We start from the raw sequence: 27649 nt of genomic DNA on the forward strand, positions 1-27649 counted from the left end.
AGCTAAATACAAGGCAAAACAGAAGTTGGTCCAATAAATTATATTACCTCACCCACCTTGTATCACTAAACAAGGACACTCCCACACTGGAACATATATGTGGTGTCATATATTTGATGGGGATCACATGATGAAAGAAATCTTTCCTGAATCCCCACTTCTGGCCTTCAAACAACCCCCCAATCTTGTCAAGATCATTATCAGAAGCAAGCTCCGCACAGACCAGGACACACCAACTCAAAGCAGCACTAGATCCTGCGAGAACAAAACCAATTCAAAACTTCTGGACATATCCCCACTGCTACGATGATCAACATCCCCCACAACACACCTTTCAAGATCCAACAGTGCACTAAATCCAACAGTGCATCCATTCAGTGCACTAAATAACCCAGTAGCAACTATGTGGGTGAAACAAGACAGTCTATATGCTCAAATGAACTCACATAGAAAAATGTTAAATGAAAAAAACCACCCTATCACCTGTGTATGAATACTTTCCACAAAGTGATCTTTCTCTATCTGACCTATCAGTCCTCATTTGCAAAGGAAACCTGCACAACACCTTCAAAAGATGAGACTTATAGTTTAAATGCATATTTGCTAGATACTAAAACTCACATAGACTGAATAGAGAGACAGAATTTATGTCTTATTACAACAATCTATAACCCACTAAATCACCCTGTTCCGCCCAGCTTTTGTTTTTCTCTCCTTCCCCCATATGACTGGAGAAGTGTTAGCTAGCCACTTCACCTCCAGTGGTTCCTTGAAATGTGTGTTAGCTACTTATGCAAAACAATCTATTTCACCTGGTATTTAGCCATAGTACATTTCCCCAGAACTGAGGAAGACCTCTGTGTAAGCTCAAAAGCTTGTCTCTCTCTCACCAATGGAAGTTGGTCCAATAAAAGATATTACCTCACCCGCCTTGTCTGTCTAATATCCTGGGACCAACACAGCTACAACACTGCATACAAGAGCTTGGCATACAGACTAAGGTATATTTCAAATGTTACTTTTGATGTAGACAATGCTCCATTCTTGCTGTGTAGAAAATCCAGAGGATAAAAAGTATATGTGCACAAGGGTCAGTTATTTGAGGAACAAGTACTAAGATTATGCTTTTTTCCAATAAATAAAAAACAAACATGACTAGAACAGCAAATTTGATGTCTGTGTTTGACAAGGCCATTTCCCCCTCATAATCTACTACCATTAACATGGATTTATTACTGCAGTAGATAGAGGAACTAATTTCTCATACGCAGTATGTGACAAATTCTTTTAGTTGGTGTAACAGGATTTTAAAGAAACTTGAATATCAAAGTGAACACATGGATTCAAATTGTATTTTCTAAGTGCTTCTTAGTAATATTTTCTTACATAGTTTAAACACAAAATAAGGACTAACACTAAAAATAAAAGCTTACTGTGAATCTTCCATTATAGAAAAGTAATATCAATACTTTTTGCTAAATGCATCTTTGTCATATTTTCAACATCCTAATGTAAAATACAAATTGGTGTTATGTTGTCTGTCAAGGTATCTTGTAATTTGAAAGTTGGATTTGAAAATTATCTGAATCTCCTTTATTAAGTCTACTGTCATATAAAGGAGGTTCATTAACTGCTGTACCATTACTATTACAGTCTATCAGGCTGACATTAACCAAAGAATAGCATTATTGGACTGACATCAGCCATGAGAGACAAGATGGTTAAGGTAATAGCTTTTATTGGATGAACTTCTGTTGATGAAAGAGACATGCTTTCAAGCTTACACAGAGCCCTTCCTTAGGTCTGGGAAATAGCTGGGTTTGAATAGCAGGAAGGTGGATTTTACACCTGAAAAACTGTCATACATTATATTGAAAAATGTGGCAGAGGAGGTCATTTCTATCCTTTTCCTGACATTGGAGAAAACATGAATTTGGATCATTCCATCAGATATTAATAGAACTACATGAAACTTTCTGAAGAAGTCTTGCTGAAGGACGTCCTCCTCCCCAGAGGTTTGAGGCGGGTGGGGGCTGTGCCTGGACCAACTGCAAGGGGAAAAGTACACTTGGCTCCTTCAAGGATTGCTTCCCTCTCCCACATTTTGTAGACACTCATCCTCTTTGTTGGCTTGAGAAGAGGGACTCTATGGCTGATTGACTGGACAGAAGGGTGCACTATAAGCCTACTGGCTCCTGAATACCCAGGGGGAGGGCTCCTATCTAGGGCATCATTCTGCACTGGGAAGAAAAGCCTCGTTTCCCTACCTTTGGGCTGGAGTTTTGTTGCCTGCTATGTGCATTATGCTAGGTATCATGCATCTGGGTACTGTAGTATTTTTCCTCTTTCCTCTCTGCAGTCCAGGGACCTGCTGGGTAAGCTAAATTCTAAAGTTCATGTTGCTGCAGCTTGGAAGATGTCCAGTGCAGGTGTTCATTCATTTGGAGGTCTGGTTCACTGCTAAACCAGGATTGGAAAAGGATTTGGAGAAACATCTCCTAAAGAAGGTGGGGAATGGGGTTGGGGGTCCTAGTGTCTCGGATAGCAAGCAGACAAACCGTCTTTCCCACCCTCTTAACCCATATATGACGAGTGGGCTGTGGGGTGCTGGGGCCAGATGGACAGTGCAAGAACTGAAGGCATCTCCCACGCCCCCCTTCATGGCTTACAGTGTAGGAATGACCCACACTGGACAAGTTATTGCTGGAGAGTTCCCAGATGTGTTACTGCCAAGTTAAACCACAATCCTGTCTGTCCTCCTGTGGTGTGAAGGACAATGGCAATTTGATGTACATCAGGTAAGAGAGATTGTGTGATATTGCTCTAAAACTCCAAGGTGCTCTGAGCAGTGGTGCTGGTGGTTCAGGGAAGTGGTCCTCTTTCCTTCAGTGCCTCAGCACAGTGCTATGGGGCAGTGGTCCTCCTGCAGAATCCATCTTCCAAAGGGATTAAAAAATAATTCCTGGCTACATGTGGTCATTAGATCCCAGACACTTCCTCACAAGAGTGTTACGTCTGGTGTTAGTGGTTGTAAAGTTATGAATGCTTAACATGACCCCCTTAAAACGTTTTCATTTGGAGTTTTAGGGTATATCTACATGGGAGCTGGAAGTGTAATTTCCAGCACAGGTATATGCATGTGCTCTATTATTCATCCAGATACTGTGTTAAAAATAGTAGTGTAGCTACCCTGATCCCATCTGAGGCCTAAGGATATATTCAGGGCTGCTAGCCTGTCTAGCTGCCCATGCCATTGTAGCTACACAACTATTTTTAGCGTGCTAGTTCAATCAAAGCTAGCTGGCATACTTTTGCCTGAGCTGGAAATTACACCTCCAGGTCCAGTGTAGATGTATCCTTTGAGTGTTTCAGAACTTGAGTGTTTCAGACTCAGGTTCATTTAACTTAAGACTTAAAGTCTAACTCAAGTCTAAAACTACTGAGTGGATTTTCATCAAATTTGTCTTGTTCTAAAATATAGATCTCAAAAAATAAATAAAACAAAAACCCAACCAAATCTGAAGACTGAAGACCTGATGCTGATCTCATACCATGACAATGTAACACGAGAATAACTCCACCGATGTCAATAAAGTAATTCCAATACGCAAGTCCAAGTCAGAGTCAGGCCTTGTAATGTACTATACCTTATTATATACTAGGTTATAGTGACCTACTCCAAAGCACATTGAAATCAATGGAAAGAGTCCTGTTGACTTCATTGGGCTTTAGACCAGTCCTTAAAAAAAATTTCAGTTTGCATATTATAAATTGTTTTCTCTAACATAATTTATGATTATATATATTATATACAGAGAAAGATAATATTTTAAGGCATAAGCACAGAGGAGAGAGTAAAATTTCAGTTTCAACTTCACCTTTGCACTTCCTCACTTTTGAGTGTTTGACTTGTTCATTTTAACATTGCATCAGTGATATTTCCCCTCCGGTAGGGTAACCAGATAGCAACTGTGAAAAAAATGGGACAGGGGGTGAGGGGTAATAGATGCCTATATAAAAAAAGTCCCCCAAAATGGGACTGTCCCTTTAAAAATGGGACATCTGGTCACCCTACCCCAGGGAATAAAAGTGGCAAATGGCCAGTGTGAGTCATATGCCATTTCAAAATAATATCCATTATATAACCTTGCTATTGTTCAAAGTCCAATCAAGTTATTTATTGCTACCTTCGATGTGACAAAAATCATGGTAGCTATTGAGCAAACAAATTAAACAAACCTTCAGCAACTTTGATACAGACAAGTATCTGGAATTAGGTTCAGTACTTCAACACATAGGAGATAACACAAGTTCAGAAATAATGTCTCAACATCAATCACTTAATTCAAATAAATGCAAAACAGAAGCAGAATAAACCATCAATAATAAGTTCTATTCAATTTAATAAATTACTTCCTTTAGCCACAAAAGAAACATAACTTTTCCTCATTTTCTATTTGGTTTTTAGATTGATGTAAAGTTAGAAATAAACCAAACATAATTCAGTCTCCACTTAGGTCTGACAACACATTCTTACTTCATTCTTTCTGGACATGTAATCAGTCTCTTCCTTACCTTTGTTAGTAGTTCTTATTACTAACGTCAACTGTTTTTATTCTCCCATAAAGCTCTCTTTTCTTTCCCCATCATTATATGAGCGGATTAGTGACTTGTCCTCTATCTGTATTTCTAGTCATTGAGCCAAAACAAAACAAAACGAAACCAAAACAAACAGAAAAAAACCTATGGACTTTTAAAATAAATCACCGTAAGATACTGAAAGAAAACCAGCTTAATTAATTGGCAAGAAGTTGCCAGTACCTGCATTTTTCCCCCATCATCATTCCTCAAGATGGATTAAATTTAATAAACAAGTCATTTGACATGCTATAAAAATAACTGATTATGAAAACAATTTAGAGGTGTCACATTTCATATGCTAATTTTGCTGTGGAACATTTTAGCAGAAAATAGATTACGGAACACACACATTTGTTTGTTACCTCACTATGTTAGGCTTTATTATCTCAAATCTAGCTAATACATAACCAAGGTAGTGCACACAGGCTACATGTTACAACAGATCAACAAGACATGCTATACTGGTATCTTTCAGTATCTTACATTGATGTGTTTCCTCAACTTTTGTCTCAATAAAGTTCAAATTTGTGTTCAATGCAAACGAGAACCCATTACCACAACAGGAGGAGGTAGAAAGTTTTGTAATCATGCCATGTGTTGTTCATCATGCCAAGTTTAATGTTTCCCTTAGTTCTTCTATTGAAGTGGTAAAATAGATTAATAATAAACAATTTTACAATGCTTTGGGGATTAGCATACTTCTTGGAATGCGGCAACATGAATAGAGAGCACAGTCCATGCATCAGGATAATGTCTTGAACATTAAGACTGTCCTTGTGGTTCCCACACATTACACATGGGGTGCTGACAGAAATGCTGTATATTATATCAAGATAATGTTCAGTGTTTTAAAGATTTGACTAATGCAGCAACACTGGTAATGTCTCCATGAATTATGAAGGACATATTAAGAAAGTCAATTTTAATTAGCCCACGATGAGTGTTTAAATAAGAATTTAGGACAGGGAAGTACTTGTCTTCACTATTACTGATCCCATCTATCAGAGATAAAACTAGTTTTCCTTCTTTTGTTTTATGTTTTTGTCTCACAGGTAACAGCTTGTACCGAGTCACAGACAACAATAGCTGCAAATATGGATTGTGAATTCTCCATCACTTCAAGTGTTTTTGTCAAGTCTTTCTAAAAAGGTGTTGTTAATATAGTTCAACAGTCATTAGGGAGGTGATGCAGAAATTAGTGAGTGAAGTTCTTTGATATGTGTTTTTCAGGTCGGGCTAGTTGATCATAATGCTCCCTTCTGGCTTTAAAAGACTTTATAACACCTCCATATTTCTCTGTTAGGCATAGAAATAGAATCAGATCCTTTGATATCTTCTAATCCAGTTGCAGGGTCTCGAAATGTCATAGACCATATTCGTTTGTGATTAATTACGTTCTTTGGTGGGGGAGGTAGGAAGACGGCTACTGGCTGATTTGGATGCCATAGATCTCAAGGTGCAGCTAGTCAAACTGCACATACCAACTGGGTTAGAAAGGGGTTATTTACAAAGGGTCTGTTTATTACTCACAGGTAGATTTTATTTTGTAATAATGAGTAAATACTAATTTATTTCAAGGAACCTCCTATATGGAGTCTATGAGAGCATTTTAGAAAGTTCTTGGTCCTCCTAAACAAGAGTGCTTTAAAGGGGTGCTATCAGTGGCCAGAGCAGGCTGTATAGTGATATTTTAGAGTTCAGTTGCCACAAATTTCTTGTAGGGGAATGAACACACCACCTGTCCACTAGAAGGTGGATTTAGGGGAACAGGTCTCCTTGTCCTCAGAAAGGAAAAAAGAGCAAAGTAGGAATGGAAGCTCTGTGAGAGTCTGTAAATGTCAATCAGGATAACACATAGAGGACAAGCAGACCACCCCTAGAACACTTTAGTGGGATGCTGGGTCAGTCTTCCCTCCCCGTCCCAAGACGACAATATAAAGTGGGAAGATCTGTTATGAGAATTCGAACTACAAAAGTTTTAAATTTGTACTGGACTCTACAAATAAGTCATTCCTTTCCTTAAATAACTGTCACTCGGGGTATATCTGCACAGTAACTAGACACTCATGGTTGGCCCATGCCAACCAACTTGGGCTCATGAAGCTTGGGATGCATGGCTGTTTCATTGCTGTGTCGACTTCCAGGCTTGGACTGGAGTCTGCAAGGTAGGAGAGTCACAGAGCCCAGGCTGCAGCCTGAACCTGGAAGTCGACACAGCAATGATACCACTCCACAGCCTGACCCTGATTAGTAGACATACCCACAGTAAGGATCTGGATTCAAAGCAAAAAGTAGAAAAAACTCTCAATCCCTGTAATAGCAAGAAGTACATGATTAATGCAGAGGGACCTTGGTCATTATAAAATTCATGGGACAGACAAGCAGATGTTCTGTTTCAGTGCTTAACTAAAAGGATTTGAGTTAAAGTGTTTACCAACCAAAGGATCTAATTCTGCTTCATTAAAGTCAACATGAGCACTATCATTGGCTTCAGTAGAAGCAAGGCTGGGAGCAGAATTATTCAGGAACGTCGAGCTGTCAGTCAGCATTTTAAAGTATCTCTGGTTGGATACAAATGAGTAAAACCTATAAAAAGAAAGAATGAAATTAATTCAGGGATTTCCCATCCCAAGGGATAGCATTCCCTCACCTCTGGGTCATGCCTCAGAGAGATTCTCTTCTCAAGTAAACTATTGAAGCCTGGTGATGTACAACTGTATGCTCATTTATGTTTGGTTCCAGAGCCATCCATGTGTGTAACATTTACGTTTCTGTAAATCTACTATAAATACAGCTATTTTGTTGTCATGGAAAGTCAGTGGGCTTGTTGAAAAAAGCTGCAGTTTCTACTTTGTCCCTATGTATTTTGGGCTAAATAATTAAGTACTGCATATTTTATCTAAATTCAGATCCTGCTTTGATCACGTGCCTGCCAAATTCACAAGAGTTCAGAAATTAATGTTCTTGTTCAGGCCCATAAATACATGAAACCCTCCAATCAGGGATTAATCACTTTTCTTTGTTTCTACAGAGTCTAGCACAATGAGCCCCAATCCTAATTGGAGCCTTAGGGTGTTACCATAAATATTTAATATTTTTAATAATAGAGAGAAATAAGGCATCATGCTGTGATTATGATGATAAATTTTAATTGTGGTTCTAATATCAAAAGTATCTGCAAAAGTCTCTGAAATGGAATTGTCTGGTTCCAAGCTTTATAACGTCTCAGTGATTTCTGTGTCATCTGTAAATACGAGTACATTTATAAATTCCAATGCCAGAAAGGACCTCAGTAATCATTTAGTCTGACCCTCCTGTATAATAAAAGCCAAAGAGCTTCCAAAAATAATTCTAAAACATACATTTTAGGAAAAAAAAACAATCTTGACAAATTGCCAATGGTGGAGAATCCATCACAACCCTTGTTAAATTGTTCCAACAATCAGTTATCAACACTGTTAAAAATGTTCACCTTATTTCCACTCTGAATTTGTCTAGCTCCAACTTCCAGCCATTGGATCATATTATACTTTTATCTGCTTGATTGAAGAGTCCATTATTAAATATTTGTTCCCCTTGTAGATACTTACAGACTGTAATCCAGTCCACTCTTAACCTTCTCTTTGTAAAGCTAAGTAGATTGAGCTCCTTGAGTCAATTATTTTAAGGTATATTTTCTAATTAATTCTTGTGGCTTTCTCTGTACCCTCTCCAATTTATCAACATTCTCCTTGAATTGTGGACACCAGAACTGGACACATTATTCCAGAACAGTGGCTCCAGTGACCTGTCCTCTTTGTTATTTATCACTCCACCTGATTTGTGTTATCTGCAAACTCTAGCAGTGATGATTTGTTTTCTTCAAGGTAATTGATAAAAAAAATGTTAAATAGCATAGGGCCAAGAACCAATTTTTTGGGATCCCACTAGAAACACACCCACTGAGGGAGGATTCCCCATTTACAATTACACTTGAGACCTATCAGTTAAACAGTTTTTCATCCATTTAATGTGACATGCTAATTTTATATCGTTCTAGTGTTTTAATCAAAATGGTGTGTGGTATCAAGTCAAACACATTTCAGAAATCTAAGTGTATCTACACTTATCAACCAAGTTTGTAATCTCATCAGAAAAAGATATCAAGTTTGTTTGACAGGATCTATTTTCCATAACCCCATGTTGATTAGCATTAATTATACTATCCTTCTTAAATTCTTTATTAATCAAGTCCTGTAACAGCCAGTCTATTATCTTACCAGAGTTTAGAGTCAGACTGACAGGCATACAGTTACCTGAGTCATTCTGTTTACCCTTTGTAAATATTGTCTGGCTATGCCGAAAGAATGACAGGAGACATTAGATATGGGTTTAATCAGGCCGCAACTTTATTATTAGATGTCTGGGACTAACCCGGCGGATAAAATGTGCACTGCAGGTGAAACCCCCCACAATTCACTGTGGGGGGGAGGGTAAGGTTTTTTTCAGCCTCTCCGCCCCCTTCTGTTTATGTCCCTCCAGCAGATCTACTGCCAGGTCCCTCCAATTCCAGCCAATTCGGGGAGGGGGAGAAGGGGGAAAGAAGGGCTTCCACCAGCTCCCTCCATTTTCATCCAGTCCCTCCAGCAATTCCCTTGCCAGGACCTTACCGACCACCCCTGCTCGTAAGAAGAGTTAAGGTGGACTATAATGATGGGGGGTTGGCTCCCTGTTGTACCAATCAGAGGAGTCCCCAACCCCCCCACCCAGCTTGTTAAATTACCAAGCACCTCTCCTTATTTCCTTTTCCAAACCATTTATCTGTTCTTTTGTACCTTAAGTTATGGAGTACCTGCTCTGAACCTCTGCTATACACTTAAATAACAAGTTGCGACATGTGGCCTACCACCCGTCATGCTATGCATGAACAGATCCCACCTGAACCTGCTGCGGGGAAGGCGAACCCCCCACTCCCCCACTGCACCTGGCCAGTATAGCGGTAAGGGAAAATTCCTTCCCAGCCCCCCTTAATGGGGCAGCTAGTGCAATGCCCACAGCAGATATAGCTAAACACCCAGCATATTTCTGACCTAAATAGCGAGGGATTGTGGGTGCTGAACAGGCTGGCCAGGAACTGCTGGAGGGACATAAATGGAAAGGTGCAGGGGGGACTGAAAAGAGCACCCCCCACACCCACCCGGTGAATTGTGCAGGTTTTCACCTGCACTACACATTTTATCCGCCGGATTAGTCCCAGACATCTAATAAAATTGCAGCCATATCTAATGTCTTCTGTCAGCATAGCCAGAGAAATGAATGAGGGGAGGGGCCAGGGCCAGGCTGACCTTTTTAAACCCCTCATTCCTAGGTGGTGAGCCATCCACCACGCTGATGGCTTCTCCAGCAGTTTTATGTCTCCCTCCTCCCCCAAGCCAGAAAGCACTGCCCTTTTCTCCCAGCCAGCCACACAACCCCCTCCTCATGCTTAAAGTGCAGGTCATTGACTGGCACAACATTAACTTTATTCAATCTTCTGAAACTTCCTCAGTGTTCCAAGACATTGAAAATGAACATTCCAGTGAGCTGCTTAGCCAGCTCATTTAAACCATTGGCTGCAACTTATATGGACCAATTGATTTAAAATGTCTGACTTTAGTAGCTGCTTTTTCACATCCTCCTGAGATACTAGTGGAATGGACAGAGTATTACCATATGATAAGACTACACCATCTGTTTTTTCCCCCAAAATATAAAACAGAAATCTCTGCATTATTATTGATAGTTCTACCATTTTTGCCTAGTAATGGATCAGTACCAGTCTCAGGATTCTTTTTGTTCCTAATATACTTAAAAAAAACCCCCAAGCCTTCCTTCTTATTGTTCTTAACTAGGGTGACCAGATAGCAAGTGTAAAAAATCGGAACAGGGCAGAGGGGGGGAATAGGTGTCTATATAAGAAAAAGGTCCCAAAAGCGGGACTGTACCTATAAAATCAGGACATCTGGTCACCCTATTCTTAACTCTGCTGGCGACAGATTTCTCCTTGTGTCCCTTTGCTTCCTCTATCAATTTTCTACATTTCCTAGGTCTGATTTATATTAATTGCTATCAACTTCTCCTTTCTTCCATTAGATAGATGGATAGTTTAGATAGATAGATAGATAGATAGATAATCTCTGCCTTTATTTCCCCTCAAAACCATTTTTTTTAAATAACCAATAGGGCCTTTTCCCCTGATTGTGACTTTTGGGCATCTGGTAAAGCATTCTTAAACAATTCTCAATTATCATTCCCATTTTTCGGATTAATTCTTCCTCTCAATAGATTTGGCTCATACTTGTTTTCAGCTTTTTGAAATTGGCTATTTTAAAGCAACAGGTATATAATCTGAACTTTATTCTGTATACACATTAGAAATTCCCCCATAATCATGCAGCTTTGTCCCCCCTGTACATTATAGATAGGTGTGTAAGAAGCCAGTCTGCCTGTTTCCTAGTGTGATTTGGTGCTCTCTAGAAGACACCAGCCCATACTCCATCTTATGATTTATCTGTTAGGATATTTATTCATAAGCATTCAAGATAATTTTCTTCCAGATTTTCTGTGACTCAGAAACAGGTAATACCATTTTGACAGTGCCACTCTGCCTCCCCTTTTGCTCACTTGATCTTTCTTAAATAGCTTATAACCATTGATTTTAACATTCCAGTTACACAAATTATCCCACCAGGTTTCAGTAACATCAACTAGATCAAATTTATTTTCATAGGTTTGCAATTCCAATTCCTCTTGTTTGTTACACATGCTCTAGCATTTGGATAAACAACATAGGTGTTCTAACTACTAGCCAAAAAAGCTCAGAACTTAGTTCTACCTTCAAGGCATGGCTCCATTTTCAGAGTGAGATGGAAATACCCTGCCTCAAGGAATGCAGCAGGTGTGTCTCAGTTTCAGAGGGAGGAATGTGCACTCTCTTCCAAAGAAGACCAACTGTACTAATGATCAGGAGGAAGACAGGGTCTCAGCCCTACTTTCTCTTATGCCTTCCTGTCCCATTGGAAAATCTGAACACAAGAGTCTGATTCAGTGCCCACTGAAATTAATGCGATCTAGGGTGACCAGACATCCTGATATTATGGGTTTTGTCTTATACATGCAACAATTCTCCTCCCCACAAAACACAAAGTGTCTTGGTTTTTCACATTTGCTAGTTGGTCACCTTAGTGGGACCCTAAGATAAAACCCAGACCCTGTCCAGAGATACAAGGGATAAGAGGCTCCTTGTTCCTGCACTATGTAGATTGGTACAGATCAGACACAATATATGGCACTCACATTTAAATTGTGTTCTTTCTTGCTTGCACATCATCACTAGTAGTAATGACTCTGCAGGTCAAGTTGTGCCTTCACTTATATATGAACAACTCCATTGTCTTAAGGTGGTTGCCCAAGTGTAACCAAGGACCAAATTTGGTCTGTCAATTGGAATTTAGTTAACAGTTCCGTTGATCTTACATCTCTCCCCCTTATGGCTCTTGCAATGAAAAAAGAGTAAAAAATAAATAAATAAGTAAACACCACTCACAACAATGGCAGAACATTGTTATTCTGGAGATTATTAGAAGAGATTTCACTGGACAGATTTCTGCATAGGTTAAATTCATGACACACAAAGTATAGTAGAATCAGCTCATGCCATAAAAAAGGCTGTGTATATATCTATCAAACACGAGAGTGCAGGAAAAATGGGCAAATGAAATAAAGACATGTAGTTCCCCAGTTCAGAAGTTAAATTCAAAGCTAGTATGAGATTTTACCTATGCTTTTGTTAAGCACTGTGCCAATACTGAAATTCAGAAGTTCATAAATGCCAGGAGATTGGGGCACATAAGTTGGACATGAAGAAAATAGCACAGAAAATAAATATACTCCAGTTGATAATCAAAAGCAAAAAAGCTAAGCAGAAGTGTCCATATTAAAACCATTAGAGAAATCAAATGAAAGTGAGGGAAATGTTGCTGCAGAAAGAGATTTGGATAAGAAAGTGAAGTGAATTATCCCTTCCTAATGCAATGGCTTAAAAGAAAAATGAATATCTGGAAACTATGACTGACACTGAAATAGAGAACCAGCCCATAGTATGGAAATGGATAGGCACACAGGTAAAATACTGTAATTATTAACTCAAAAACAGTATAAGGAATGGTTTAAGGAACTACCACTTCAAGTGCCAGATGTTAAGCCAAAAACCTTCATGGGTCAAACAGTGCCTAGGATATCAAAAGAAGAGAAAGATGTGAACTGTGAAATCCAGATATGTTGCCCAGAGATCAGGAATGGGGCTATTAGGCAAAGATTTGGTTTCTTGTCTCTCATGGAGTTGGCAGGAAGTTAAATATGTGTATATTTTAAAAGTGAACATTATGCATATGCTTAACTAAGTTGGGTATTTTGGTGAATACAGATTAACAACAATAAAGGAACATGTTTTTCTAAGCACGTTCTGTGTCCTAAATTCTAAAGGATAAAATAACTGAGAGACTCTGGGAAGTTTGATATTATAGAGAAAGTAGATCATATGGAATGGACTGCACCAATTGCAAGATTCTAAAAACTGGATAGGTCCATCTTCTGTTATGACTGCAAAATGATAACCAAAGAGGATCTGGTAGTTCCTTGGTGCATCTGATGAACTGTCTCTGTGTCCAAAAAAGTTTATTAGAACTGGATCTCAAGCACACTAGCACATTAATAATAGAACAACAATCTACAAATTATGCCTCCATAAACACTCATTTAGGTTTATATTGCTATATGAAAATACCATCTGGTGATACTTCAGCACCAGCTGTTTTCCAGTCATCAGTGAATAAGATTCCAGTGAGATGCTCTCTGGTTGATTTAATTGTGAGTGGAAAATTTAAAAGTATCACGGAAAGTTGGAGACCATCTTAAACAATTAGATGAACATGGAATAAGAGTTCAAGTGGCTTTTTTGTTCTGTTTTTGTTTTTAAATGAAACTCTGATAAGTATCTTGGATTCATTGCAAATGTTTATGGAGTCAACACAATTCTCCAACCAGCTTGAACATTCACAGATTTTAGGATAGAAGGAGGATGCCAGTTTACAAGATTTTAAAATGTAGTGATATATACTGTCAGAGTCAGGACAGTATAATCATTTGATTGATTAAGTCTCAGGGGCCATGTAGTCAGCATAGTCCCTATTGTATTGCAGGTTTTATTCAAAGTGATAGGGCCCAATCCTGCAAACATATAATCACAGGCTTACCTTTAGGCATGTGAATAGTCCTCAGTGAAATCAATGAGAATCTAACATGATTAAAGATAGTCTTTTATGCATGTGTTTATGGACAGCATTTTTTAAAGGATTTTACAAAAAGTTATTTGGTTATAGAGATTTCAAACAACTCTGTTTAATAATCTAGAACTGTAAATGGTTTATTTAAGTGTTTAAAGATTTTTTAAACTATTTTTGGAGGGCAGTTTCACACAATCTGTGTGTAGTACAAAGTCAATCTCTATGTGAGGTAGGGAAGTATAATCCTCATTTTACAAATGTAGAAATCAGGCACACAATAGATTATGTGACTTGCCCATCGTCATGTTTGAAGCTTGTCTCAGAGTCAGGACTGAACCAAGGTATCCTAAATCCTAATCTAATTTCCTATCAACTAGAGCATCCTTCCTACTTTGATGCATTGGTTTTTGTGTATTCAGGATCCATATGAAAGAGGCAACTGAAACTACTGAAACATAATAATAAAAATAAAATTCAGAGTAGACTAGTAATAACTGAACCTAGAAATCTACCCTATTTTGAGCTTAAATGACTGCTTCTTGGAGCAGCTGGTCCTGGAACCCACCAGAGGAGAGGAAATTCTTGATTTAGTCCTAAGTGGAGCACAGAATCTGGTCCAACAGGTGAATATAGCTGGACCGCTTGGTAATCCTGACCATAATATAATTAAATTTAATATCCCTGTGGCAGGAAAAACACCACAGTGGCTCAACACTATAGCATTTAATTTCAGAAAGGGGAACTACACAAAAATGAGGAGGTTAGTTAAACAGAAATTAAAGGGTACACTGCCAAAAGTGTAATCGCTGAAAGTGGTGTGGAAACTTTTTAAAGACACCATAATAGAGACTCAACTTAAATATATACCCCAAATTAAACATCATAGTAAGAGAACCAAAAAAGAGCCACCATGGCTAAACAACAAAGTAAAAGAAGCAGTGAGAGGCAAAAAGGCATTCTTTAAAAATTGGAAGTTAAATCCTAGTGAAGAAAATTGAAAGGAGCTTAAACACTGGCAAATGAAGTGTAAAAATACAGTTAGGAAGGCCAGAAAAGAATTTGAGGAACAGTTAGGCAAAGACTAAAAAACTAATAGCAATTTTTTTTTAAGTACATCAGAAGCGGGAAGCCTGCTAAACAACCAGTGGGGCCACTGGACGATCGAGGTGCTAAAGGAGCTCTCAAGGATGACAAGGCCATTGTGGAGAAACTAAATGAATTCTTTGCATCAGTCTTCGCAGACTTTTTAGGTGACAGATCTGAGGAACTGTCCCAGATTGAGGTATCATTAGAGGAGGTTTGGGAACAAATTGATAAATTAAACAGCAATAAATCACCAGAATCAGGTGGTCTTCACCCAACAGTTCTGAAGGAACCCAAATGTGAAATTGTAGAACTACTAACTGTAGTCTGTAACCTATCATTTAAATCAGCTTCTGTACCAGATGACTGGAGGATAGCTAATGTGATGCCAGTTTTTAAAAATAGCTCCAGAGGTGATCCCGGCAATTACAGGCCTGTAAGCCTGACTTCAGTAACGGGCAAACTGGTTGAAATTATAATAAAGAACAATATTTTCAGGCATTTAGATTAACATAATCTGTTGAGGAAGAGTCAACATGGTTTTAGTAAAGGGAAATCATGCCTCACCAATCTACTGGAATTCTTTGATGGGGTCAACAAGCATGCGGACCAAGGGGATACAGTGGATATAGTATTCTTAGATTTTCAGAAAGCCTTTGATAAGGTCCCTCACCATAGGCTCTTACGCAAAGTAAGTTGCCACGGGATAAGAGGGAAGGTGCTCTCATGGATTGGTAATTGGTTAAAAGATAGGAAACAAAAGGTAGGTATAAATGGTCAGTTTTCAGAGTAGAAAGAGGTAAATAGTGGTGTCCCCCAGGGGTCTGTTCTGGTACCAGTCCTATTGAACATATTCATAAATGATCTGGAAAAAAGAGTAAACAGTGAGGTGACAAAATTTGTAGATGATACAAAATTACTAAAGATAGTTAAGACCCAAGCAGACTGCAAAGAGCTACAAAAGGATCTCTCAAAACTGGGTGACTAGGCAACAAAATGGCAGATGAAATTTAATGTTGATAAATGCAAATTAATGCACATTGAAAAACATAATCCTAACTATACACATAAAATGATGGGGTCTAAATTAGCTGTTGTTATCACTTAAGAAAGATCTTGGAGTCATTGTGGATAGTTCTCTGAAAACATCCACTCAATGTGCAGCGGCAGTCAAAAAAGCAAACAGAATAATTAAGAAAGAAATAGATACAAGAACAGAAAATATCATGTTGGCTCTATATAAATCCATGGTACACCCATATCTTGAATACTGTGGGCAGATGTCATTGCCTCATCTCAAAAAAGATACATTGGAATTGGAAAAGGTTCAGGAAAGGGCAACAAAAATTATTAGGGGTATGGAATGGCTTTTGTATGAGGAAAGATTAATAAGACTGGGACTTATCAGCTTGGAAAAGAGACAGCTAAATGGAGGTATGATTGAGGTGTATAAAATCATGACTGGTGTAGAGAAAGTAGATAAGGAAGTGTTGTTTACTACTTCTCATAACACAAGAACAAATAAAAGGAAGTATTTCTTCACACAATGCACAGTCAACCTGTGGAATTCCTTGCCAGAGGATGTTGTGAAGGCCAAGACCATAACAGGGTTCAAAAAAGAACTAGATAAATTCATGGAGGATCATCAATGGCTATTAGCCATGATGGGCAGGAATGGTGTCCCTAGCCTCTGTTTGCCAGAAGCTGGGAATGAACGACAAGGGATGGATCATGATGATTACCTGTTCTGTTCATTCCCTCTGGGGCACCTGGAACTGGCCACTGTCGGAAGACAGGATACAGGGCTAGATGAACTTTTGGTGTGACCTAGTAGGGCCATTCTTATGTTATCTTCTTCTTTTTTTTTTTTTTTGTATCTTTAATAAAAGGATTTTTTATGATGTGTTTGCCATGGTACTAAGCAGACTGAGCTCTCTCTATTTGTGTTCACACTTTTAACTCTTTCGGCCCCTTTACTCCACATAAATTAAAACAACAAACTTCATTCTCTGGTGGAGAAGAAACATTAGTGATTTCAGCTCCAAAGCCAAATGTTTTGGAAGACAAATAGTGAGTGAAAAGAGGAGGTGGAAATAAAAACATTAACTGTAGCAAGTATTTCCAGTCACCTTCCACAGTGCAAAAGTATTACAAAAGCTTTGAAATTCCATGATCTTTCACTCATATAGGAGAATATAAGGTGGGACAGTGTATTTACTTCATATAGAACCATATTAGTAGGAAAAGTTGGGAAGAGATTCTGAAATCCACTGATCACTTTTAAGCAAGATATTTTCCAGTCCTGCTTATATACTATATATAAGGGCTGCAAGAATCTTGTGGTTGCTGTTTAAAAGCATATATGTCTCCTACTTTAGCTGTTAATGCTACTAAAATTGTATTACAGATTTTACCCTGACAAATCAATAGTAAGGATTGGCAAACTGTGTGATAGTACGAGCACTCAAACTATTAATAGATAAAATGCCGTAAGCAGAGGTAGGCTTGTATTATTGGAAATTAAAGCCATGGGAACCTGTGGTTTCATCAGTATCAGCCAGTAAGGTTCTACAATCTCAGAGTGCCTTTGAAGGGCCATGGAAAAATAAGCTTATATTTCTCATATTGGTGTTTATTTATGTACAATGATGTAGAAGGGGCACTGTCACCTCCTGAGCACTCACTTGCAGCTGAGCATAGCTCTAATATGGGCTAATAAGCCTTAGATCTCCTGCCTTTAGGGTCATCTTTTGTAAAAAACATCAGACTGGGAGAACCAGACCTGTATGCCCACTCCACTGGGTTCCAGCTCAAGGCCCTTGTTTAAGACACCCAGACCAGTCTTTCTCAGTCCTATGCTGTTTCTTGAGCTATTTCCTGTCTCTGTAGACTCTCCCCAGCTCCCCTGCCCCCTTCTGCCCTGTTTCTCCCTCTTTGAAATGTTTTTCTGACAGCCTCTTTCACTGATCTGCTGGGCGGATCTTCGGTTTCTCTGCAGTCCTTCAGTCTCTCTGGCAGTTTCCTTTCTTCTCTGGAGTGCTCTCTCTAATTGACCTCCTCAACCTTTCATCATGCCCAGGTATTTTCCTGCCTAACTACCTCGTTTACTCAGGAGCTAACTACTTCCACCTGAACCTGAGCTACATCATTTCCCATTGTGGAGCCTGTCAGAGGTAGGCTGGGCCTGATCCCTTCAGAAGCCCAGCTACCTTCTGACAAATGACTTACATGTCACTTAATGACATTCATGATTTCATTGGTAATGGTTGGCTTTTTCTTAAAGCCACATCTGCTGGCAGCAAGTGTGAGGTAAAAATCTCAGTTTTCATTAAAAATTAGTTTCTCACCCTCATGGTTGCAGAAAAAAGCTTGAAAAAGTCACCCAAATGCACCCTAGTGGCTTGGAAACCAGAAGGCAAATAAAAATAGCCAAACATATTTTTAAATCATCTCATGATTTTTGAGGCCTGCCCCCTGTCTTTGAATACCTAGGGGTGATAATACTGTGTTGGGAACAATGTTAAACTGAATATTTTGTTAAGGGACAGTTTAAATGGGAGATATTTCTCCAAACTGGAGCACCGGAAGGAGCTGTTCATTGTGACTGTCCAGTGCCACCCTCTGAAGTATGAGATTGGTCAGGGGCAGGAGAAAAAAAAAGGACTGGGAGTGAGGGTATGAGGGGACAACTGGATCCTTCAACTTGATTGGACCCCTTTTGGGGGTAAGCTTTTGAACATTTAGTGGATCCCAGACATGGCAAATCAAGTCTGGGAACAGCTCTATACAGAAAGGGCAGCCTTGCCTAGGGAACCTAAGGAGGCAGCAGAAGATGTGATGGTAAAAGTCTGTTTCAGTCTTTATTGTAATAAACTTCAGCATTTCATGTGAGTGAGTCTTCCTTGTCCTTCCTTCTGTTCAGAGTGCTATGTCTACAGTAACTTATACTGAGAAAAAACTGGGTAACCCTTGTATTATAGACTATGTTATCGAATCCTGGGAGCTATGTAATCATATCCTGAGGTCAAAGCAAATACGCTTTTCCTTCATATCTTTCTTTTCCCCATTTATGTCTGTCACATGCTTTATAGAATGTTTCCAACAAAGATGCATTAAATGTCCACTTTTAGAATAATACTGTAAGGAGCTTATTATATTTGGTCTTCTTGGGGATGATCACATTAGGCTGTTTACTTTGTGGAAGTTTTTAACTACTGAAACTTTGATACTGAATTTGATTTTAAAATATCTAGAGAAACTAAACGATTACACAAAATATCCAATACCACAAATAAAAATATCTTCCCATATATTTTAAATGGCAGTTCATTTTATGTACATGTATTTTAAATGCATGTCAATATGTAAAAATGAACATATGAAATAAATAATTTTAGAATTGGCCACTTACAAAAATAACCTTATGTTACACTAGAGTAAGTATTGAAACACTTACCTAAAGGAAAAGATTAAATTTTTAGTATCAGGGAAACTGGTAAAATTGAACTAGACAGTTTCCTGTATATACTACACACACATTTTTAATTATCAGTGCAATTTTTCTTTCAAAAAGAAAGCTCACATGGAAAATGTATAGAGTTAGAATTTGATTCACAATTCACACCAGGCAGCAGTTAGTTAGCATACAGCATACTTCATGACTAAAAATATTCCATGAGAAGAACAGATGTGTTCCTCTGGGTGATGAGTCAACCAGCTGTCAGCAACTTGCCAAAGACTGAAGTTGAGTTTCTAATGCTTCCAATGCAAATGTGACAATATTTTAAAACTAGTTTCCAGATCTCTATATGCCAAATGAATGGATAGTTCACTTGAAAAATGGATTGGGGGGAAGAATAAGAAATGGAGCTTATCAGAATGACCTTGTGTAACTGAGCCAAGTATAGAAAAACCCACTCTGAAACCAAAAATTCCCAGGCTCTTATTGTAGAACACTCTAAAGTAGTGCCAGCTACTGCCAGTAGATGTCACTGCAGGCAGCAATTTTGAAGCAAAGTTAAATGGTAGCAAGCGAATTTGGGGATGAAATTGTAAACAATTAGTAATTACACAAAAAACACTAGGTTCCCAAATGCCCGCCCTTTCCCTGTAAGGATTTATAAAGAGCTTTTCATTTTGAAGCTATGCATGGTTTTAATACCCCCCCCCCCATTAACATTCAGATTGTTTTGTTAATTATTTCCGTAGATTATATGATATTTTTCTTTACTATATATGTGCAAGCAGTAGTTACTTAGAAATTACTTTCTGCCAGAAATTAAAGAGTAATTTACTAATTACCCTAGTGCACCAATCATTATTTGCAGTAGAAGCAAATTTATTGGAAAATAAACAGTTATATGGCTGTGCCAAATATGTTAAGAAAAAAAACAAACCAAGAGTTTATTTATTGATCAGGGAAGAGAGTGCTCTTGCATCAGGATTAAAGCCACAATATTTTGTTAGAAAAATAATTACCCATGCAGAGTGATAAACCTGTTTATCTTCCATTTCCTTTCATTTTAAAAAACTTAGGCCAGGATCAAACACTTATTAACATGCTTAATTTCAAGCACATGAATAATGTCATTGACATTTACCACAGAAATGTCTCTGAATAGGTGTCCAGATATGTTTGGGTATCTTAACAATGACTTTTTACTGGTGAACACTAATTTTTACCTATAATACACAATTCATAAATAATATAAAACAGGTTAATAGTACAGTCCTTTGCCTTCCACATGGTTTGGTTCACTTGATGGCTTCTGTTTGAAGAACTTGAACATCCTTTCCATTCTTCTCCATTTGTCATCTCTCTCAGAAGTCCCCTCCCCTACTTCTTTGGCAGTCCTCATGGAGAATATGGAGTCTGACCTCTCTCCCTTCTGACTTGTGCTGCTTGATTCCATCTTCCTCCAGCTCTCCAAAGGAACTAAGGCACCCGCCTCCACCAGGGGTGGCTCTAGAAAATAGGCTGCCCCAGGCAGCGCGGTGTGCTGCGCCGCCCTTCCTCGGTTCCGCGGCGGGTCCCCTCTTCCCGCGGCTCCGGTTGAGCTCCCGCGGCAGGTCCACCGGAGCCCCGAGAAGAGCGGACCTGCCGCAGGCATGACTGCGGGAGCTCCACCGGAGCCGCGGGAACAGCGGACCTCCCGCGGGCACGGCTGCGGACGGTTTGCGGGTCCAGCGGCTCCGCTTAGCTGCCGCAGTCATGCCTGCGGGAGGTCCAGCCGAGCCGCGGGACGAGCGCCCCCTCCGCAGTCCTGCCTGCGGCAGGTCCGGTCGTCCGCAGCTCCGGTGGACCTCCCGCAGGCATGACTGCGGCAGGTCCACCGGCCCAGCCTGCCGCCCCCTAGATTTGGCCGCCCCAGGCAACAGCTTGGTTTGCTGGTGCCTAGAGCCGCCCCTGGCCTCCACAGCAGGCAGCTCCAGGAAGGCATCTAGCTCAAGCTACAGCCTGCCTAAATCATAAAGGTTTTCTAGGGTTGAGGGTGGACAAACATGTGCCAGGCTCCTTTCAGAGCTGTGAGAGTGAAGACAATCCTTCTTGCAGATAAGATACAGAGCAGAGTCATATAATCACAGTTGCTACAAGGGAATGCCTGGGTTCTCCACAACCACCCACTCAGAGACACCTAAGATAAGAAACGAGGTCCTAATAGTTTTGGGAGAGGGAGGGGCAATTGTTTCGGAAGCAAGGGGAAGTTGTGAGGAATGGGGATTTGCCAATCTCAAGATGTGTCAACAACCTCAGAAGACAGATGTTTGAAAGTACAGGCTGAGATTTGTGTTTCTATTGAACCTTCAGTCTAAGGCTAAGTAACCAAAAAGTTTGTTCTAGTACCACAGTCCACAAATACATTTTTAAAAATAGCATATATACATATACACACATTTATATGCATACATCACAATTTAGCACTAACAATCTTGGACTGTTTAGCACAATATTTAATTTGAGAAAAACAGCCTTTTGTAAGCAGAGTTCAAGATATTCTAAAGATTTTTCATTTTTCAATAATGTCAGTAGCACTTTTTAAAAAAAACACAAGCTGATATACTTGTAAAATACAATGTCAATACTTAATATGAATAATGTAACAGTATGGCAAAGGGAGTGAAAGCATCCAATTCAGTTAAATCCCCTGACTAGGAAAGCAAGCAGAAAGAATGTTTTACAGTCATGGTCTGAAGACCATTTTTATAGTTTCCAATCATTCACAAACTGCCTTCCTAGACCAAAGACAGTCAAGACAAGATCTCTTATCATGACTAAATTATCTTCATGACCCCTCTCATCAGATTGCTGCACTGTTAGGGAAGCCCTATTTTATGTCCTAGATTTTCTTGGTGGGGAGGAGGGAATGAAGGACAAAAGGAAAGATTAAGATTAGTGGGAAGAATGCTATGATAAAAATGGTGTATGGGATTTCCTGATTAGTTTTAAGAGTGCATTTTTATTGTTCACTTGTAAGGATTGATTGAAACCAACCTAAAAATGCACAGAGTTCCCTCCTATGAAGGATCCTTTGGGATTTAAAATGGATGCCCTAAAGGACTTTTGGGTAAAGTTAATGTAAATCAGTAAATATTACCTAGGTACTCTCTTTCTTTCTCAATAAAACATGTGTCATGAGGAATGATAATGATGGTGATGATTATGATGTCCCCCTTGCTCTGAGTAGAAATATGCTGCAAAATAATTTCTTCAGAATAGCAATCACTTATCGTTGTCTGCTGATTCATCCCCACAACAATAGTGGTTCTTTACAGACCAAATTAAATGACAGAGTGGATGAATGATGAGGACATGCTCTACACTGTAATCTTGTTTGCTGTTGCTTTGAAATCAATGAATATGTTAGCAAAATCAGCAGAGAGGGAAAGAGAGTGTGAACACATTTTGTAGAGATGTGCTTATAAGGGCACTTTTAGGGACCAAGGTTTTTAAGAGCACTATTGAATTGTAGCCAAGCCAAATTAGGAAAAACAGCCCACTGTTACTGCTCAGCATTTAGAACTGAATTTGACTGGGATTCTGAACAAATATCCTATTAACACCAATCACTGACATTTTGTTCTTTTTGTGTTTGGACAGACCTAACTCCTTTTATAGCACATCTTAAAAAATCACTGAGCTGTGTGCTCTCACGTGGAGATATGTATAACTAAAACATAAGTAATTTTGTCATTCTTCCCGTCTGCCTTCTTCCCACTTTTTATTTATGTAGCAGAACAAGAAGGGCCAAATCCCATTTACACAGTTGTTTAAAGGGCACCTCAGAGGAACTGGTGTTTTTACTGCATTGATGATGACAGTGGTGGAGAACCAGCAAAAGGGGATGCTACAACACACAACTCATATTTTGGATGAGATCCTTGTGAATTCAGTGCAGAGTGGGAAGAGTTGTTTCAGAGATGGAAGGCCTTTGACTCAGACACATGTTCTGTTCTTTTTAGCCAATCATGGACTATATTTGTTAACCTTCAGGGTACGATGCAAGGCCCATCATTTTACACCTTTATTTCAAGAAAAAGTGCCAGCCACTTGCCCTCTGGAAAACAGGTCTGTTGAGGTATCTTAACTTGGATACAGAAAAATTGAGGCACCCACAATCACTAATTACTTTTTGAAATTTAAACTGTTATGTAAGTGTATATTTGGATTGACTTTTTTTTTAATCTGTCTCTGAAAAAATTACCAATTAGATTATAGCAACCAAAATAGGAATTTGGGAACCTACAGTTTTTACTATAAGTGCTTTACTTAAGTAGTTACAATCTCTTCTACTTCCAATTTGTGGCCATTTTCTTTAGCAAATTGAATGTCAATGAGCAAAATATCAAGTTTTGTATCCCTTAACAAGGATCACATGCTGCATTAGCTCAACATCATCTTACATGGCCCTGATCTGGGGACAATGTTCAGTACTGATCAGGTGTGGTGGGAATTCACCCAGTAAATTGGCATGTCTTTACCTCTGGTGAATTCAGCTATTGAATAATAATTTTGAAACCAGACAGTGTCAAAGACACTCAAAGACATTTAAAGACTAATAATATATACCTATTGGCCTTCCCTCTCTTTTTATGGCACCTATGTAACTTCTATATTTAATGTCCTTTGTTAACACTGGGAAACAGTGTTTTTCTCCCAACTGCCAGCCCTGCAAAATCACCGTACACTCAGCATCAACTTTCATTCTTTCTCTCACAAGCTTTATCATCAATAATAAAGATTCTGCAGACCAAACTATGCTTTCTGTGACATCTGTGCAACCTGATTATCTTCCATTCAGACCTTCTCACCAAATTACAGCCTGGGAACTTCATTGTTTATTATATTTTGTGTAAGATTTCAGATTTGTTTGTCCAAAAGAAAACACGATTGCCCCAATTTTGAGTTGAGTGCTTACTTTGTGTCCATGAGTGTTCCCTCTTCAAGCCAATAGAGAATAGTTTGAGGAGACTGGAGAACACCTAAACTTGGCGCTTCACTCAAACCTCCAATAAGTTGTGGAGTCTGCCTTGATGTATGTGCAGTGGCTTGAGTTCCTTGTGTAAAACCCACATTTTATTACTTCAGTGCTACAGGACAAGGAGGACATTATTTTGACCAAGAGCAATACATTCTGAAAGGCAGGTGACCCAGAAGCTAAATGTTTTGTTAAATGTGCAGGTGCATTGTCATTTGTTGTACATTTGATGGTATTTATTTGTAACCTCTGATGTACCTTTTCCTTCTCACTCAGCACCTACCTATAATGCCCCAGAATATTGTCAATTTATATACTAACTTAATAGACCAATTCTTTTTTCTTACTAAACCACTGTTTGGAGTCACAGCACTGAACCCATGTGAAAGATGATTGCTGAAGCTTTATGAATTTAATTTAATTTTCATATGTTCAGCAATTGCTTCAAGCAGATAGTACTGTTTTTTCTTCAGCTTTGACAAAAAAAATCTTTACCCTTTCCAATTTGTCATTCCCAAAGATACTTGTTGGACAAAAAGAGGGATACATGTGTCTTTCACTGCTGCAAGTCTCAGTGCAGCACTTTCTAGATTTTGCAAATGTGCAAGCATTTATGTAATCCTCTCTTTGAAAAATGAAAGATTTTGTTCACAATCGTGATTAAGTCTATCATGAATTACAGTTTGTTCACAAATGTGCCAGGTTTGATCTCCTTAAGAATGCCCCTATCAAGGGCTACTGTAGCACCAGACTCAGTTTCTATACTATGTTCTAAATTGGTAACAGTCCAGTGATAATATAACTAGCCTACCTGAAACATTGCCTTTTTCCACACTGCAAGTTGTGATCAATAGATATACTGATTCTAGATCCCCTGAAAGTAACTGATAAGGGGGTGCTTGCAGAGCATTCTTAGAGTTGTCCCCAGGACTTTGAAATACACTTCAACCTCATCTGCAATATTGCAGCTGTGTTGATTATCAGAGCTCAATCACTGCAGGGCTGATTGAGGTTTAGGCAGATGTAAGAGTTGTTAGCAGTTGATCATGAACTACAGCTTGTAAAATAGGTAAGGTTACTGAAGTGCATATTTGTTTTTTTTATTATTTTAAATAATTGACCTAATTACCAACCAAATATACATAGTTAATATTTCCAAATCAGCTCACAATGGTTTCCAACAGCATCAACAAGACTTTGAAGTTGCAATTGTCTTTTTAGATTTAAACAGTAGTATTTGATAATGTCTTCCAAAATCAGTGTAAACTTCTTAAGATACCTATAATTCTGGACATCTAAAATAGCAAGCCATAGAGTGTGATTAAAGGAGGCTAAAACAACATGAAGAGTATCTTGGCTTATATTTTGGCTGGCACCCTCCTTTGAACACCCATATTCATTACTGCAGCATCTATATTCTGGTCAGTTTTGATTTGAGCTCTTCCAGTTCACTCCCAATAAATTCTAAAGTTATTTCCTGCCTAATATTCCAAGTCTACTATGCCAGCAAAGGGAGCATGAGGCTTTTCATGTTTAATAAATCTGACACACTGATGCTTGTTCATAAGTGGATCCATCAGTTAACAGTATTAAACCTAGCTTTCTGCATGCATTTATTAATCCCTAAAAAAGTCCCCTAAATGGCTTTGCAATTGTCCCTCTGAAGCCTTTTACTGGAGGTTCATACATTTGGATTCAATATTAAGGAAAACTCTACTTTAACCTTCTAGCAAAAAGCTAAGTCCTTTAAACTGCCTACCTGTAGCTGAAGAGTCCAGACCCAATCTTTTCCTTCCTAGGCTCTGATCAGAACCCTCACAGATAAGCCTCTTTTTAAATGTTAGCAATGTACATCTCCCTAGTCCCACTCCCACTTTTTCAAAAGACTACCATTTGTCAGGCTGTTAACTAGACTTATTTCCCTGCATTTCATCTGGAAGCTGCATTTTGTTGCTTCTTCTCCATACTTTCTCCTTCCCCTATTCCTAAATAAACTTGTTTGGTGCACTGGTATTCAGGCCTCAGGGCCACCCTCCCCTTTTGATTGCTCTGATTGTGTTGCCAACATTTGCAAGTTTAATGAGAGTCTTGTCATATGTTGTTTTTTTTAAAGCCCTACCTCCTGAAGTCAGGAAAATTACCTGCAAATCTCTACTTTCAATAAAAATAAATAAGTTTCTAGCCCTTATGGTTGAGCAGAAAAGCTTGAAAATGTGAACCCTTAAAGGATCAAAACCTAGAAGGCAAATAAAAATCACTCAGCATTTAAAAACTCATTTCTGGCATTAGGGTCAGAAAACAGAACAGAGTACACTAGAGGAACAGGACTGATTAGTAACTACACCATATCACCTGTTATCTATGACAGACTAGCCCCTCCTGAAGAAAGAAGGCGGGCGGGGGGGGGGGGGAGGAGGAGTAAGAGACTAGCTGGGTCCAGTTTTATAAGAGAACTTGTTGGGTCTAATTAGCTGGAGTAACAGGAGAATATGTGTGGGCTGTTTGGGGCTTTGCCTGCAATTATAAAAAGCCTTGTTTTGGTTACTCAGGGAGAAGTTAGAGTTAATATTAATTTTATCAGATGAAGGATGGCTCATAAATGATTTATCAGAGCATTTTCTCCAGATACATTTTATTTATTGAAGCTTTTTTGTTAAACATTTCTCCTTATAACAAAGCAGAAGTGTACTTTCTCTAGCTACAGTCATAGGCTTCACTATGTCTCTTACTTGTAGGTGACTCCTTGTTGCAATAAAGTGTTTCTGCTTGTGGACTTTCATTCTGATGACCAAGCAACAGTGCTGGGACTCAAGCAATTAGATGCCTGGGCTCAAACAATTTTATTTTAACTTTCCTAACTCACATGGCAAGCCTAGAGGTACCAGGACTCAGCCCTGGCAAACCGGGGCACAAATTAAGCACTGCCAAGCACACAAGATAGCAGAGATTTTTATAAGAATTCATATTCTTTACAAATTAATTTAGTAATATGACTACCCTTCATTTCAGAGTTAAGAAAGTAGAAACTAAACAACTGGTGTCATAAGGCTGTTTTAGGGGGCTTGTTTTATTTAGTTGTTTTCACCTGACTTTCATCCCCATGTAAAATGTCTACTTTTTCTGTCCCAGCAACATTGGCACTTTACC

General features: G+C 38.9%; 1 protein-coding gene and 1 long non-coding RNA gene across 2 annotated transcripts in view; one reads left to right on the forward strand and one right to left on the reverse strand.

Annotated features, from left to right (window-relative positions):
* The window catches only part of LOC120406426, a 40016-nt gene extending 34239 nt beyond the window's left edge, over positions 1-5777 (forward strand). The window contains exon 3 of the long non-coding RNA XR_005599259.1: positions 5694-5777. This is a non-coding gene — a long non-coding RNA (uncharacterized LOC120406426). The remainder of the gene's footprint in view (positions 1-5693) is intronic.
* The window catches only part of LOC120406425 (bifunctional heparan sulfate N-deacetylase/N-sulfotransferase 4), a 302448-nt gene extending 275877 nt beyond the window's left edge, over positions 1-26571 (reverse strand). Inside the window, exon 1 of the mRNA XM_039541294.1 lies at positions 26262-26571. The gene's annotated coding sequence lies outside the window, so the exon portion shown is untranslated. The remainder of the gene's footprint in view (positions 1-26261) is intronic.
* Positions 26572-27649: the final 1078 nt, after the last annotated feature.

The sequence above is a fragment of the Mauremys reevesii genome, linkage group 5 (genome assembly GCF_016161935.1).
Source record: "Mauremys reevesii isolate NIE-2019 linkage group 5, ASM1616193v1, whole genome shotgun sequence".
NCBI classification, from domain to species: domain Eukaryota; kingdom Metazoa; phylum Chordata; order Testudines; family Geoemydidae; genus Mauremys; species Mauremys reevesii.